Source organism: Leptonotus elevatus, chromosome 22 (assembly GCF_054856555.1).
Source record: "Leptonotus elevatus isolate MCC_2025b chromosome 22, RoL_Lele_1.0, whole genome shotgun sequence".
NCBI classification, from domain to species: Eukaryota; Metazoa; Chordata; class Actinopteri; order Syngnathiformes; family Syngnathidae; genus Leptonotus; species Leptonotus elevatus.
The window spans coordinates 3,357,257-3,363,256 of NC_141260.1; positions in this window are offsets into that span (position 1 = coordinate 3,357,257).

The following is a 6,000-nucleotide window of genomic DNA, read 5'->3' on the forward strand; positions in this document are numbered from 1 at the left end:
AGTTTAAACCCCTACTTTGAAACCCTAACCCTAGTTTAAAACCCTACTTTGAAACCCTAACCCTAGTTTGAAAACCTAACCCTAGTTTAAACCACTACTTTGAAACCCTAACCCTAGTTTAAAACCCTACTTTGAAACCCTAACCCTAGTTTAAACCCCTACTTTGAAACCCTAACCCTAGTTTAAACCATTACTTTGAAACCCTAACCCTAGTTTAAACCCCTACTTTGAATCCCTAACCCTAGTTTAGATCCCTACTTTGAAACCCTAACCCTAGTTTAAACCCTTACTTTGAAACCCTAATCCTAGTTTAAACCCCTACTTTGAAACCCAAACCCTAATTTAAACCCCTACTTTGAAACCCTAACCCTAGTTTAAACCCCTACTTTTAAACCCAAACGCTAGTTTAAAACCCTACTTTGAAACCCTAACCCTAGTTTAAACCCCTACTTTGAAACCCTAACCCTAGTTTAAACCATTACTTTGAAACCCAAACCCTAGTTTAAACCCCTACTTTGAATCCCTAACCCTAGTTTAGATCCCTACTTTGAAACCCTAACCCTAGTTTAAACCCCTACTTTGAAACCCTAACCCTACTTTAAACCCCTACTTTGAAATCCTAACCCTAGTTTAAACCCCTACTTTGAATCCCTAACCCTAGTTTAAACCCCTACTTTGAAACCCTAATCCTAGTTTAAACCCCTACTTTGAAACCCAAACCCTAATTTAAACCCCTACTTTGAAACCCTAACCCTAGTTTAAACCCCTACTTTGAAACCCAAACGCTAGTTTAAAAACCTACTTTGAAACGCTAACCCTAGTTTGAAACCCCTACTTTAGAACCCTAACCCTAGGTTAAACCCCTACTTTGAAACCCTAACCTTAGTTTAAAATCCTACTTTGAAACCTTAACCTTAGTTTAAAACCCTACTTTAAACTCTAACCCTAGTTTAAACCCCTACTTTGAAACCCTAATCCTAGTTTAAACCCCTACTTTGAAACCCTAACCCTAATTTAAACCCCTACTTTGAAACCCTAACCCTAGTTTAACCCCTTACTTTGAAACCTTAACCCTAGTTTGAAACCCTACTTTGAACCCCAAACCCTAGTTTAAAACCCTACTTTGAAACCCTAACCCTAGTTTAAACCCCTACTTTGAAACCCTAACCCTAGTTTAAACCAATACTTTGCAACCCTAACCCTAGTTTAAACCCCTACTTTGAAACCCTAATCCTAGTTTAAACCCCTACTTTGAATCCCTAACCCTAGTTTAGATCCCAACTTTGAAACCCTAACCCTAGTTTAAACCCCTACTTTGAAACCCTAACCCTACGTTAAACCCCTACTTTGAAATCCTAACCCTAGTTTAAACCCCTATTTTGAATCCCTAACCCTAGTTTAAACCCCTACTTTGAAACCCTAACCCTAGTTTAAAACCCTACTTTGAAACCCTAACCCTAGTTTAAACCCCTACTTTTAAACCCTAACCCTAGTTTAAACCATTACTTGGCAACCCTAAACCTAGTTTAAACCCCTACTTTGAAACCCTAACCCTAGTTTAAACCCCTACTTTGAAACCCTAATCCTAGTTTAAACCCCTACCTTGAAACCCTAACCCTAGTTTAAACCCCTACTTTGAAACCCTAACCCTAGTTTAAACCCCTTCTTTGAAACCCTAACCCTAGTTTGAATACCTAACCCTAATTTAAACCCCTACTTTATAACCCTAACCCTAGGTTAAACCCTAACCTAACCCTAACCCTAGTTTAAAACCCTACTTTGAAACCCTAACCATAGTTTAAACCCCTACCTTCAAACCCTAACCAGAGTTTAAACCCCTACTTTGCAACCCTAACCCATTGTTTAAACCCCTACTTTGAAACAATAACCCTAGTTTAAACCCCTACTTTAGAACCCTAACCCTAGGTTAAACCAATACTTTGAAACCCTAACCCTAGTTTAAAACCCTACTTTGAAAGCCTAACCCTAGTTTAAACCCCTACTTTGAAACCCTAACCCTAGTTTAAAACCCTACTTTGAAACCCTAACCCTAGTTTAAACCCCTACTTTGAAACCCTAATCCTAGTTTAAACCACTACTTTGAAACCCTAACCCTAGTTTAAACCCCTTCTTTGAAACCCTAACCCTAGTTTAAACCCCTACTTTGAAACCTTAACCCTAGTTTAAACCACTACTTTGAAACCCTAACCCTAGTTTAAAACCCTACTTTGAAACCCTAACCCTAGTTTAAACCCCTACTTTGAAACCCTAACCCTAGTTTAAACCCCTACTTTGAAACCCTAACCCTACTTTAAACCCCTACTTTAAAACCGTAACCCTACTTTAAACCCCTACTTTGAAACCCTAACCCTACTTTAAACCCCTACTTTGAAACCCTAACCCTAGTTTAAACCCCTACTTTGAATCCCTAACCCTAGTTTAAACCCCTTTTTTGAAACCCTAATCCTAGTTTAAACCCCTACTTTGAAACCCAAACCCTAATTTAAACCCCTACTTTGAAACCCTAACCCTAGTTTAAACCCCTACTTTGAAACCCTAACGCTAGTTTAAAAACCTACTTTGAAACCCTAACCCTAGTTTAAACCCCTACTTTGAAACCCTAACCCTAGTTTGAAACCCTAACCCTAATTTAAACCCCTACTTTAGAACCCTAACCCTAGGTTAAACCCCTACTTTGAAACCCTAACCTTAGTTTAAAATCCTACTTTGAAACCTTAACCTTAGTTTAAACCCCTACTTTGAAACCCTTACCCTAGTTTAAAACCCTACTTTAAACTCTAACCCTAGTTTAAACCCCTACTTTTAAACCCAAACGCTAGTTTAAAACCCTACTTTGAAACCCTAACCCTAGTTTAAACCCCTACTTTGAAACCCTAACCCTAGTTTAAACCATTACTTTGAAACCCAAACCCTAGTTTAAACCCCTACTTTGAATCCCTAACCCTAGTTTACATCCCTACTTTGAAACCCTAACCCTACTTTAAACCCCTACTTTGAAATCCTAACCCTAGTTTAAACCCCTACTTTGAATCCCTAACCCTAGTTTAAACCCCTACTTTGAAACCCTAATCCTAGTTTAAACCCCTACTTTGAAACCCAAACCCTAATTTAAACCCCTACTTTGAAACCCTAACCCTAGTTTAAACCCCTACTTTGAAACCCAAACGCTAGTTTAAAAACCTACTTTGAAACGCTAACCCTAGTTTGAAACCCCTACTTTAGAACCCTAACCCTAGGTTAAACCCCTACTTTGAAACCCTAACCTTAGTTTAAAATCCTACTTTGAAACCTTAACCTTAGTTTAAACCCCTACTTTGAAACCCTAACCCTAGTTTAAAACCCTACTTTAAACTCTAACCCTAGTTTAAACCCCTACTTTGAAACCCTAATCCTAGTTTAAACCCCTACTTTGAAACCCTAACCCTAGTTTAAACCCCTACTTTGAAACCCTAACCCTAGTTTAAACCCCTACTTTGAAACCCTAACCCTAATTTAAACCCCTACTTTGAAACCCTAACCCTAGTTTAACCCCTTACTTTGAAACCTTAACCCTAGTTTGAAACCCTAACCCTAATTTAAACCCCTACTTTAGAACCCTAACCCTAGGTTAAACCCCTGCTTTGAAACCCTAACCTTAGTTTAAAATCCTACTTTGAAACCTTAACCCTAGTTTAAACCCCTACTTTGAAACCCTAACCCTAGTTTAAACCCCTACTTTGAAACCCTAATCCTAGTTTAAACCCCTACCTTGAAACCCTAACCCTAGTTTAAACCCCTACTTTGAAACCCTAACCCTAGTTTAAACCCCTTCTTTGAAACCCTAACCCTAGTTTGAATACCTAACCCTAATTTAAACCCCTACTTTAGAACCCTAACCCTAGGTTAAACCCCTACTTTGAAACCCTAACCTTAATTTAAAATCCTATTTTGAAACCTTAACCCTAGTTTAAACCCCTACTTTGAAACCCTAACCCTAGTTTAAAACCCTACTTTGAAACCCTATTCCTAGTTTAAAACTAGACTTTGACAACCTAACCCTAGATTAAACCATTACTTTGCAACCCTAACCCTAGTTTAAACCCCTACTTTGAAACCCTAACCGTAGTTTAAACTCCTACTTTGAATCCCTAACCCTAGTTTAGATCCCTACTTTGAAACCCTAACCCTAGTTTAAACCCCTACTTTGAAACCCTAACCCTAGTTTAAACCCCTACTTTAAATCCCTAACCCGAGTTTAAACCCCTACTTTGAAACCCTAACCCTAGTTTAAAACTTTACTTTGAAACCCTAACCCTAGTTTGAAAACCTAACCCTAGTTTAAACCACTACTTTGAAACCCTAACCCTAGTTTAAACCCCTACTTTGAAACCCAAACGCTAGTTTAAAACCCTACTTTGAAACCCTAACCCTAGTTTAAACCCCTACTTTGAAACCCTAACCCTAGTTTAAACCCCTACTTTGAAACCCAAACGCTAGTTTAAAACCCTACTTTGAAACCCTAACCCTAGTTTAAACCCCTACTTTGAAACCCTAACCCTAGTTTAAACCATTACTTTGAAACCCTAACCCTAGTTTAAACCCCTACTTTGAATCCCTAACCCTAGTTTAGATCCCTACTTTGAAACCCTAACCCTAGTTTAAACCCCTACTTTGAAACCCTAACCCTACTTTAAACCCCTACTTTGAAATCCTAACCCTAGTTTAAACCCCTACTTTGAATCCCTAACCCTAGTTTAAACCCCTACTTTGAAACCCTAATCCTAGTTTAAACCCCTACTTTGAAACCCAAACCCTAATTTAAACCCCTACTTTGAAACCCTAACCCTAGTTTAAACCCCTACTTTGAAACCCAAACGCTAGTTTAAAAACCTACTTTGAAACGCTAACCCTAGTTTGAAACCCCTACTTTAGAACCCTAACCCTAGGTTAAACCCCTACTTTGAAACCCTAACCTTAGTTTAAAATCCTACTTTGAAACCTTAACCTTAGTTTAAAACTCTACTTTAAACTCTAACCCTAGTTTAAACCCCTACTTTGAAACCCTAATCCTAGTTTAAACCCCTACTTTGAACACCCTAACCCTAATTTAAACCCCTACTTTGAAACCCTAACCCTAGTTTAACCCCTTACTTTGAAACCTTAACCCTAGTTTGAAACCCTAACCCTAATTTAAACCCCTACTTTAGAACCCTAACCCTAGTTTAAACCCCTACTTTGAAACCCTAACCCTAGTTTAAACCCCTACTTTGAAACCCTAACCCTAGTTTGAAACCCTAACCCTAATTTAAACCCCTACTTTGAAACCCTAACCCTAGTTTAAACCCCTACTTTGAAACCCTAACCTTAGTTTAAAATCCTATTTGAAACCTTAACCTTAGTTTAAACCCCTACTTTGAAACCCTAACCCTAGTTTAAAACCCTACTTTGAAACCCATAACCCTAGTTCAAACCCCTACTTTGAAACCTTAACCCTAGTGTAAAACCCTACTTTGAAACCCTAACCCTAATTTAAACCCCTACTTTAGAACCCTAACCCTAGTTTAAACCCCTACTTTGAAACCCTAACCCTAGTTTAAACCCCTACTTTGAAACCCTAACCCTAGTTTGAAACCCTAACCCTAATTTAAACCCCTACTTTGAAACCCTAACCCTAGTTTAAACCCCTACTTTGAAACCCTAACCTTAGTTTAAAATCCTATTTGAAACCTTAACCTTAGTTTAAACCCCTACTTTGAAACCCTAACCCTAGTTTAAAACCCTACTTTGAAACCCATAACCCTAGTTCAAACCCCTACTTTGAAACCTTAACCCTAGTGTAAAACCCTACTTTGAAACCCTAACCCTTATTTAAACCCTACTTTGAAACCCTAACCCTAGTTTAAACCCCTACTTTGAAACTCTAACCCTAGTTTAAACCACTACTTTGAAACCCTAACCCTAGTTTAAAACCCTACTTTGAAACCCTAACCCTAGTTTAAA